This window comes from Solanum lycopersicum, chromosome 1 (genome assembly GCF_036512215.1).
Source record: "Solanum lycopersicum chromosome 1, SLM_r2.1".
Lineage (NCBI taxonomy): Eukaryota > Viridiplantae > Streptophyta > Magnoliopsida > Solanales > Solanaceae > Solanum > Solanum lycopersicum.
The window spans coordinates 6,761,047-6,773,274 of NC_090800.1; positions in this window are offsets into that span (position 1 = coordinate 6,761,047).

A 12,228-nucleotide genomic window follows, 5' to 3' on the forward strand; every position below is an offset into this window, starting at 1 on the left:
AACGCAGAGGAAAGCAAAGGTTTTGGGGGATAGTTTGCTTGATCACGATTCTTCAGTGGAGGTCGGTTATGGTTTATGCTATCTTATAGTAAACACTAAATAGTGATTGATATGTATTGGGTAGTATCGTAAAGTCGTCTATATGGTTAATTGTGTGGTTGCATGATGTGATTGTATAATTGTGATGAAATTAGCATAATGAGGCTGTTGAATCTTAAACCTTAAAACCTCTCTATTAATGATGATGTCTTGGCATAAAGGAAGGTTGATGAACTGGAAATTAATGAGATTAGGGGATCGGGTGTCACGAACCGACACGTAATATTGAGGGGATCGGAGTGTCACGTTCTGACACCAGGATAGTAGGGGATCGAAGTGTCACGTTCCAACACAAGGATAGTAGGGGATCGGAGTGTCACGTTTCGACACCAGGATAGTAAGATGAATGAATATTGAGGGGATCGGAGTGTCACGTTCCGACACCAGGATAGTAAAGAGAATGAATCTTGAATTATGTTAATATACTCAATTTAAAGAACCTATTTTCCCAAATGAGTATGGTATGGAGGCTTGAGTCCTCATAGATGTGCTTGGTGTTGTGGCCAATGGTTATGGTACTTGTTGTTGTCACCTGTTAAGTATCTGGTTGGTTTTATGTTATTATTCGATATATATTGCTTTCTATTTTGAGTTGGTCGATGATACCTGCTCAGTACTTGTGCCTTGTACTGACCCCTACTTGTAATTTTCTTCTTTGTTATTTGTGGAGTGCAGCAAACGTGCCATCGACTTCAACTCGTCCTCAACTCTAGCTAGTCTTCATCGCGTCAGATTTCAGGTTGAGCTATTGTTCCTCGCTCAGACTGGATTCTCTCTCATTCATGTCTTGATGTCCTTGAAGTTCAGACATAGACTATTCTGTTTACTTAATTTAGCTTCCTAGACACTCTTAGATTTAGTAATTTGAGGATAGAATGTTCTTATGGTGATGACTTCCAGATTTTGGGAATAATAAGTATTAAATTTTAGAAGTTATTTATTGGTTATATTAATGAGTTTTAAATCTTCCGCATTATTTTCTGTTTATTATGGTTGAAATGTTGGGGTTTTAGATTGGTTGGTTCGCTCACATAGTAGGATAAGTGTGGGTGCCACTCGCGGCTCATTTTGGGTCGTGACAAACTTGGTATCAGATCATTAGGTTCGTTGGTCTAATCACACAAGAACGAGTCTAGTAGAGTCTTGAGGAACGGTAGGGGGACGCCTTTACTTTTCTTTAAGAGGCTACAAGACTTCAGGAAAATTCCATTCTTTCTTTGTTTCGTGCCATTACTTGGATCCAATTGGTATCTAGGTGATACAAATTGGTATCTGACCATCTTCACTCTATTTCACAGATGGTTAGAACTAGAGCAACAACTGCGCCAATACCAACACCAGCAAGACAAGATGCGTCTGAACCCGTCACTGAGGCTGTAGCTCGAATAGGAGAAGTGGCAAGAGGCCATGGTAGAGGTCGCGGGAGGAAGTCCTCTAGAGGAAGAGGACAAGCACCTGGCCCAGCTAGTACTAAGGCGGTGACTCCTCCACCGACTGAGGAAGTATTAAGAGAGGGTGAGGAAGGGGAGAATGAACAAGTGCACAATGAGGAATTACCACCCCAACCTACCCCAGAGATGATTAATCAGGTTTTTGCTTATCTTAGCGGGTTATCTGATCAAGGCCAGACACCTCCAGTGTTTTCTGCACCAGCACCTCAGGTTCCGGGAGTACAACATGGAGCTGTTGTGGCTCCCCGCATGGATGCCTCATTGGAAATAGGCACGTTTCCTCGGTTGACTACAGGGCCTGTAATGAAAATTGATCAGCATGAACTTTTCACTAAGTTCTTGAAGTTGAAACCCCCAGTTTTCAAGGGTGCTAAATCTGAGGATGCCTACGATTTTTTGGTTGATTGTCATGAGCTGCTACATAAAATGGGCATAGTGGAACGATTCGGTGTTGAGTTTGTAACCTATTAGTTTCAGGGAAATGCCAAAATGTGGTGGCGATCGTATGTTGAGTGTCAACCTGCACAGGCACCACCCATGACTTGGGCATCATTCTCTATCTTATTTATAGAGAAGTATATACCCCGGACTTTGAGGGATAGGAAGAGAGATGAGTTCCTGAGCCTAGAGCAAGGCAGGATGTCGGTTACTGCTTATGAGGCTAAGTTTCGTGCATTATCCAGGTATGCCACCCAGCTTTGCTTCAGTCCACAAGAGAGGACTCTCCGTTTTGTGAAGGGATTGAGGTCAGATTTGCAGATTCCAGCCTTACAGGTAGCTACTGCAGCAAAATCCTTTCAGGAGGTGGTAGATTTTGTGATAGAAGTGGAGGGAGTGAAGCCAGACGACTTCACCATGGCATTGACACCTAAGAAGTTTCGTCAAAGAGGTGAGTTTGGTGGGTCTTACTCCAGAGGGAAGAGTTCAATAGGTTACCCAGCCCGACCTATTCAGTCTTCGCTGCAGGTTGTAGTTGGGGGTCCACCGCAGACCGGTCAACACTTCTATAAGTTTGGGGGTTATCCCCAGACTCCGTCGTTCTCACAGAGGCCTATGTTTGAACCCAGAAAGTGTTATGGATGTGGGGAGACTGGACATATTAGGAGGTATTGTCGAAAACAGAGTTACAGACCCCCAATAGTTAGAGGTAGAGGTGTTCATGGGAGAGGCCGCCATTCTGGAGGACGTGGTGGTCACCAAACCAACCGGGGTGGCGGGCAAGCCGGAGCGACTGCAGCACAACATGGTAGGGGCAACGGACAGACAGGTGATAGGACCCATTGTTATGCTTTCCCTGGGAGGTCTGAAGTAGAGACATCTGATGCTGTTATCACAGGTAATCTTTTGGTTTATGGTTACATGGCTTCTGTATTATTTAATCCTGGATCCACATTTCATACGTATCTTCCTCATTTGCTACTGGTTTTGATTTACATTGTGATTTGCTTGACATGCCTATTCGTGTTTCTACTCCGGTGGGTGAGTCTGTGATAGTTGAAAAGGTGTATAGGTCTTGTCTAGTGACTTTTGTGGGGAGCAATACTCATGTAGACTTGGTTATCTAAGAAATGGTTGATTTCGATTTAATTCTGGGTATGACTTGGCTTTCTCCAAATTTTGCAATCTTAGATTGTAATTCTAAAACTGTAACGTTGGCCAAGCCTGGAACAGATCCGTTAGTGTGAGAGGGTGACTACACTTCCACTCCGGTTCGTATCATCTCCTTTCTTCGTGCTAAGAGAATGGTTAGTAAAGGGTGTTTAGCTTTCTTGGCACACCTCAGGGATGATACTACCCAAGTACCTTTAATTGAGTCGGTTTTGATAGTTCGTGAGTTTCTGGATGTGATTCCTGCAGACCTTTCTGGTATGCAACCGGATAGGGATATTGACTTTTGCATTGCTCTGGAGCTGGGTATTCGCCCCATTTCCATGCCCCCTTATAGAATGACTCCCGCTGAGTTAAGGGAGTTAAAGGTCCAACTTCAAGAGTTGTTAGGCAAAGGCTTCATTAGACCAAGCGCTTCCCTTGGGGTGCTCCTGTTTGGTTTGTGAAGAAGAAGGATGGAAGTTTTCGGATGTGCATAGACTACAGACAACTGAATAAGGTAACTATTAAGAACAAGTATCCTCTTCCTCGCATCGAAGATTTTCTCGATCAGTTAGAAGGTGCTTGTACCTTTTCAAAAATCGATTTGAGATCTGGTTATCATCAATTGAAAATACGAACAACGAATGTGCCAAAGAATACTTTTCGGACCAGGTATGGACATTATGAGTTCTTAGTAATGTCTTTAGGGCTTACGAATGCCCCTGCTGCTTTCATGAGCTTGATGAACGGGATTTTTAAGCCATATCTGGATCTCTTTGTCATTGTATTCATTGATGATATACTGGTATACTCAAAGAGAAGGAAAGAACATGAGGAGCACTTGAGAATTGTATTGGAAATGTTGAGGGAGAAAAAACTTTATGCTAAATTCTCCAAGTGTGAGTTTTAGCTAGATTCAGTGTCCTTCTTGGGGCATGTGGTTTCTAAGGATGGAGTGATGGTGGATTCTTCTAAGATCGAAGTAGTGAAGAGTTGGGAAAGACCTACTAATGTTACTGAGGTAAGGAGCTTTGTTTGTTAGCTAGCTACTACCGTCGATTTGTCAAAGGATTTTCTTCTATTGCTTCCTAATTGACAAATTTGACTAAGCAGAGTGTTTCATTTGTATGGTCGGATGAGTGTGAAGAAAGCTTTCAGAAGCTTAAGACTTTATTGACTACTGCACCAATTCTTACCTTGCCAGTGGAAGGTAAGAATTTCATTGTTTATTGTGATGCATCCTATTCTGGTTTGGGTGCAGTGCTGATGCAAGAGAAGAATGTAATTGATTATGCTTCGAGGCAATTAAAGATGCATGAACGTAATTATCCGACCCATGATTTGGAGTTGGCTGCTGTAGTGTTTGCATTAAAGCAATGGAGACATTATCTATATGGGGTTAAGTGTGAAGTCTATACGGATCATCATAGTTTACAGTATGTCTTTACTCAGAAAGATTTGAATTTAAGATAGAGGAGGTGGATGGAACTACTGAAGGACTATGATATCACTATCTTGTATCATCCGGGAAAAGCTAATGTTGTGGCAGATGCTTTAAGTAGAAAGGCAGGGAGCATGGGAAGTCTAGCTCACTTGGAGGTTTCTAGATGCCCATTGGATAGGAAGGTTCAGACTATGGCTAATGACTTTATAAGGCTGGAAGTACTAGAGAAGGGAGGATTTTTGGCCTGTGTGGAGGCAAGATCTTCCTTTCTTGACAAGATTAAGGGAAATCAGTTTACTGATTAGAAACTGATCCGGATTCGAGATAAGGTATTGCGAGGAGAGACTAAAGAAGCAAAAATCGATGAGGAAGGTGTTTTGAGAATTAAGGGAAGGGTATGTGTACCCCGCGTCGATGATTTGATTCACACTATTCTTACAGAGGCTCATAGTTCAAGGTATTCTATACATCCTGGTGCAACCAAGATGTATCATGACCTGAAGCAACATTTTTGGTGGAGTAGGATGAAGCATGGCATTGTTGATTTTGTTGCTCAATGCCCGAATTGTCAGCAGGTAAAGTATGAACACCAGAGGCCTGGAGGGAAACTTCAGAGAATGCCTATTCCTGAATGAAAGTGGGAGAGAATTGTAATGGACTTCGTGGTTGGTCTTCCAAAGACAGTGGGTAAGTATGACTCTATTTGGGTAATTGTTGACAGATTAACTAAGTCTGCTCACTTCATTCCGGTTAAGGTGACTTACAATGCAGAGAAGTTAGCCAAACTTTATATCTCAGAAATTGTTCGATTACACGGAGTTCCACTTTCCATCATATCAGATAGAGGTACGCAGTTTACTTCTAAGTTTTGGAAAATATTGCCAGCTGAATTAGGTACTAGGTTGGATCTTAGTACTGCATTTCACCCTCATACCGATGGTCAGTCTAAGCGAACGATTCAGGATTTGGAGGATATGCTTCGTGCATGTGTGATAGAGTTAAGTGGCCATTGGGATAACTTCTTACCCTTAGCAGAGTTCTCATACAACAATAGCTATCACTCAAGTATTGATATGGCCCCATTTAAGGCACTGTATGGGAGAAGATGTAGGTCTCCCATTGGGTGGTTTGATGCATTTGAGGTTAAACCTTGGGATACTGACCTTCTGAAGGAATCGTTAGATAAAGTAAAATGCATTCAAGAAAAGCTTTAAGAGGCTCAAAATAGACAGAAAGAATATGCAGATCGAAAAGTTAGAGACTTGGAGTTTATGGAGGGTGAGCAAGTTTTACTGAAGGTTTCACCCATGAAAGGGGTGATGCGGTTCGGTAAGCGAGGTAAGCTTAGTCCGAGGTATATTGGTCCATTTGAAGTTCTGAAGCGCATGGGGGAGGTAGCTTATGAATTAGACTTGCCCCCAGGAATCTCAGGAGTGCACCGGGTATTTCATGTGTCTATGCTGAAAAGATACCATGGAGATGGAAACTACATCATTCGTTGGGATTCAGTTCTTCTTGATGATAATTTGTCTTATGATGAGGAGCCTGTTGCCATTTTAGATAGAGAAGTCCGCAAGTTGAGATCAAGAGAGATTGCATCCATCAAGGTTAAATGGAAGAATCGGCCAGTTGAAGAGTCCACTTGGGAGAAGGAGGCTGATATGCAAGAAAGATATCCACACCTTTTCACAGATTCAAGTACTCTTTCTCGCCCTTGTTTTTCTTCCTGTTATCGTTCGAGGACGAACGATGGGTAAATTGGTATCTATTGTAACGACCTGTTTAGTCGTTTTGAGCAGTAGAGTTTATTTCTGGTAATAGCTGTCTGAGTCGACGGATCCCACGACGGACCGTCATGGGCACGACTGACCGTCGAGGGGGTCTCGTTCCAAAACACTTAGACTCTGGAAATTTGGGTACTGAGAACAACTCTCTGAACTTCGCGACGGAAGAGCAGCACGGACCGTCGTATGCACGACGGACTGTCACAGAGTCTTTAATGAATTCGACTCTCTGAACTTTGTGACAGAAATAGCAGGACGGACCGTCACAGGCACGACGAGCCGTCATGAGCTGCGTAACCTTGACTGGGTCGGAATTCTGGTAAAGTTTTAAAGGGGTGTTTTGGACTTTTCCTGCTTATGATTATAAGTTAGTGGTTTAATGTTAATAATTCAATTACTTGGGAGTTAAAGGAGATAACATTGGAATAAATAGTGGGTTACTTTTACCATCTTTTATACTTAATTAGATGATAATTAGGGTAAAAGAAAAGAGTTTGAATACGGAAAAATAGAAAGAGCAAAGAAAAGAAGAGAGGAACGAGCGAGAAGAAGAGAAGAACGCAGAGGAAAGCAAAGGTTTTGGGGGATAGCTTGATTGATCACGGTTCTTCGGTGGAGGTGGGTTATGGTTTATGCTATCTTATAGTAAACTCTAAATAGCGATTGATATGTATTGGGTAGTATCGTAAAGTCATCTATATGCTTAATTGTGTGGTTGCATGATGTGATTGTATAATTGTGATAAAATTAGCATAATGAGGCTGTTGAATCTTAAACCTTAAAACCTCTCTATTAATGATGATGTCTTGGCATAAAGGAAGGTTGATGAACTGGAAATTAATGAGATTAGGGGATCGGGTGTAACGAACCGACACGTAATATTGAGGGGATCGGAGTGTCACGTTCCGACACCAGGGTAGTAGGGGATCGAAGTGTCACGTTCCGACACAAGGATAGTAGGGGATCGAAGTGTCACGTTCTGACACCAGGATAGTAAGATGAATGAATATTGAGGGGATCGGAGTGTCACGTTCCGACACCAGGATAGTAAAGAAAATGAATCTTGAATTATGTTAATATACTCAATTTAAAGAACCTATTTTCCCAAATGAGTATGGTATGGAGGCTTGAGTCCTCATAGATGTGCTTGGTGTTGTGGCCATTGGTTATGGTACTTGCTGTTGTCACCTGTTAAGTATCTGGTTGGTTTTATGTTATTATTCGATATATATTGCTTTCTATTTTGAGTTGGTCGATGATATCTACTCAGTACTTGTGCCTTGTACTGACCCCTACTTGTAATTTTCCTCTTTGTTATTTGTGGAGTGCAGCAAACATGCCATCGACTTCAACTCGTCCTCAACTCTAGCCAGTCTTCATCGCGTCAGATTTCAGGGTGAGCTATTATTCCTAGCTCGGACTTGATTCCCTCTCATTCATGTATTGATGTCCTTGAAGTTCGGACATGGACCATCTGTTTACTTAATTTAGCTTCCTAGACACTCTTAGATTTAGTAATTTGAGGATAGAATGTTCTTGTGGTGATGACTTCCAGATTTTGGGAATAATAAGTATTAAATTTTAGAAGTTATTTATTGGTTATATTAATGAGTTTTAAGTCTTCCGCATTATTTTCTGTTTATTATGGTTGAAATGTTGGAGTTTTAGATTGGTTGGTTCGCTCACATAGTAGGATAAGTGTGGGTGCCACTTGCGGCTCGTTTTGGATCGTGACACAATAATGTACGAAAAAGAAGAAGAAAATGATAAAGAGACCGGCAAGAAAGACAAGCAAGCAAGCAAGAACGATGAAGAAGAAGAAGAAGAAGAAGAAGAAGAAGAAGAAGAAAAATATGACGAGAGGTGGAGGAAAATATTTTATTTTCCCTTTTGGTACAGCTTGTTGGTGGCTTCCCCCAATTTTAATTCCCACCAAAATTGGTTAAATTAGGTTTTGGTCAATTTACCTTTTTATTCTTCATTTAATTCAATGGACCAAACTGTCAACTTATAAACTTGAGGGCAACTCCACAATCCCTAGTCATTAATCACATAATTGTCATCTAAACCCTATACCTAAGACTTATGTCACCGTCCATTTTTTTGAAACTTTATGGTCACTTTTTTTAAAAGTCCCAGGTAAAATTTCTTTTATTCAATGAAAATCCAAGTATGGTCTTGAAACTGCATTTAATTTATTTCACCAGTTTAAAAAATTGCATTCGCAACTCTTTTCTCCTAGAAGTGTTACTGAACATTCAATGGAATATAAATAAACATGGAAATTTTGGAACATGTTTCTATGGCATCTTTTTGTAAAACTATTTTTAAAAAATTAAATAAAAAAATGGTATGTTTTGTAAAAGCGTTTTATTCTAGTAGGAAGAATCATTAAATATAGATTTGTGTTAATTATAAACTTACAAGATTTGTATCCATCTAGTGTTGATACTGATAGAATATATGCCTTCACTTAACAAGTAATGGACCAAGTCCCTTACTACACTGATGGATGAAATCAGAAAGTTAAATACAGTAAAATCAACACGATGATTTTACGTGGAAACCTCCTTGCTTAAGGGAGTAAAACCACCACTTGTCTCACATGATTTTCAATCGTTTTCACTAATCTTCAAAAGCAAAAGTAAAACACGATTACAACAAATGTGAGAAAAAGTTTTTAATCTCACGTTTAAGCAATAGTCCCTATTGCTTAACAAGCCTAAGTAGAAAACAATCTACCCACTAAGCTATCCCACTTGGACAACCTAGACTTTAATACTACACACTGATTCCTTTAGAGATTCAGGAATAGTATACAGTTTAAGAACAAGAGAATGTATTCCTAAACAACTACACGAAAAGCTCCAGAGATTGTTGTTGTTCTTGGAATAATTTTGTCTTTGTTTACTAGCAGCCTTTGCAAATGTTCTTGAAGAGTTTTATCTCAAGTTGCAAAAACTACCAAAGATAATTAGGAAAGTGCCTTTTATATGGACAAGTCACTTTCCCTAAACTCTTTGCCATTGGTTGGAGAAGTCTCACTTTCTGACGCCATCGGGAAGTGTGCACCTACTTTTTGTACCGTCTCCAACTGGCAGTCAACAGGCTTGTCACCATGAGAGCCTGGTACCTCTACTAGGTCCCTGAGTTTGTTTCATCTGTAACACTCAAGTAAGAAACCTGATACCTTTACAAGGTCCCTAAGTTTGTCAAATCATCAAAACTACAAATAACAGATACTAAACTTTAATTTAGGAATAATGCATTTGTTAATCACAAGTACCAACACTAGCTGATGCTATTGATGACAAAAATTGGTTTTCTTGCAAGATCAATTTGTGTCAATCTAGTGTTGATACTTAGTTTTAGTTTAGGAATAAATGTTTGTTGATTGTAAGGACCAACACTAGTTGATCTTATTGATGACAAAAATTAATGTTCTTGCAAGATCGAGTTGTGTCCATCTAGTGTTGATACTTAGCTTTAATTTAGTAATAATGGTGTTTGTTAGGCATAAGTACCAACACTAGTTGATCCTATTGATGAAAAAATTGATTTTCTTGCAAGATCAATTTGTGTCCATCTAGTTTTTATACTAGCTTTAATTTATAAATAATGTGTTTCTTAAGTATAAATACCAACATTAGTTGATCCTATTGATTACAACATTGATTTTCTTGCAAGATCGATCTGTGTCCACCTAGTGTTGATACTAAGCTTTAAATTAGGAATAATGTGTTTATTAAGCACAAGTATCAACACTAGTTAATCCTATAGATGGAAAAATTGATTTTCTTGCTAGATCGATTTGTGTCTATCTAGTGTTGATATTTGACTTTAATTTAGAAATAATGTGTTTTTTGTGCACAAGTACCAACACTAGTTGATTCTATTGATGACAAAATTGATTTTCTTGCAAGATCAATTTGTATCCATCTAGTGTTGATACTAAACTTTATTTTAGGAACAATGTGTTTATTAAGCATAAATTATCAACACTAGTTGATCTAATTGATGGCAAACTTAATTTTCTTACAAAATAAAGTTGTGTCCATCTAGGATTGACACTTAACTTTAAATTTAAGAATAATCTATTTGTTAAAAATAAGTTCAAATAAAGTTTAATTAACCACTAGCTAGTTTGACTTATTATTTTAAAAAATGTGGTTTAGTTAATGGATTTAATTGTTGGAATTAAGTCAAAATTAGTTAGAGTTAAAAAGTTGTTTAGTTGTTGAAATAAGTACAGATAAATAATATGATTTAGTTGGTGGATTTAGTGAGTTAATACCTCAGATGGTCACTCAACTATGCACTCTTCTCTCAGAAAGTCACTCACCTTTCAATTTTCACTCAAAAGTCACTCAACTATGCAATTCTTTCTCAGAAAGTCACTCAACTTTGAATTTTGACTCAAAAGTCACTCAACTATCCACTCTTTCCTAAAAAAGTCACTCAATCTATTAAATTATTTTTTGACTAAAAATTATTGATATTAATTATTTATATAACAAACCAAAAAATTTAAAAAATAAATTAAATCATTTAGTGATCCACCCACCTAACCCGACCCATTAAAAAATATGATGACTCATTTTATTTTGTCTTTAATCCTAAATTAATCCTTCTCTTTAAACCTTGAATTAGGATTAAAGACAAAATAAAATGGGTCATCATATTTTTAATGGGTCGGGTTAGGTGGGTGGATCACTAAATGATTTAATTTATTTTTTAAATTTTTTGGTATGTTATATAAATAATTAGTATCAATAATTTTTAATTAAAAAATAATTTAATAAATTGAGTGATTTTTTGAGGAAAGAGTGGATAGTTGAGTGACTTTTGAGTTAAAATTCATAGTTGAGTGACTTTCTGAGAAAGAAGTGCATAGTTGAGTGACTTTTGAGTGAAAATTGAAAGTTGAGTGACTTTCTGAGAGAAGAGTGCATAGTTGAGTGACCATCTGAGGTATTAACTCTGGATTTAGTTGATGGAATTAAGTCAAAACTAGTTAGATTTAAAGTTGTTTAGTTGTTTAAATTAGTTCAAATAAATAATGTGATTTAGTAGGTGGATTTAGTTTTTTGGAATTAAGTCAAAATTAGTTAGCGTTAAAGTTGTTTAAGTAAAATCAAATAAATAATGTGGTTTAGTTAGTAAATTTAGTTGTTGGAATTAAGTCAAAACTAGTTGGAGTGAAAGTTGTTTAGTTGTTTAAATAAGTTCAAATAAATAATGTGGTTTAGTTGGTGGATTTCGTTGAACTATGTTTTTGTTAAATGTTTTGAGGACTTGAATTGCCTATTTCTGGCGAGTTAAATACTCTATTTCATGTTAAAGATTTTGTAATTGAGTTCAATGAATTTCATTTAGCTTTGTATGCTTAAGTTAGTCTTCCGTTTGTAGTCATCAAAAATGAGGATTCACTTGGAACCAACAATGATTCTCGAGTGTCGATCTCGTCCAAGATGTAGAGTCGGATTGTGACAGTTTATTTAGTGTAATTATTTAAATATTAAAACACTAAAACTATAATATAAGATGATATTACACTTCGGGGTGGCCCAATGGTTTGAGCTTGAGACTTCCATGCTGGAGGTCTCATGTTCGAAACCCCTTGCCAGTGAAAGCTAAGGGTTTGCCTTCTGGTTCGAACTCGTCACACCAGACTTGTCAATTTGCGGGTTACCTATACTGTGTGGATTGTGAGCTAATGCATAGGAGCGGGGTTTTTACCTTATGCGCACCCAAAAGGTAGCGGCTGCAGGTTTCCCTTCTTATCAAAAAATAAATAAATAATATATATATATATATATATATATAAGATGATATTGATGAAATCATGTAAACGTTTACA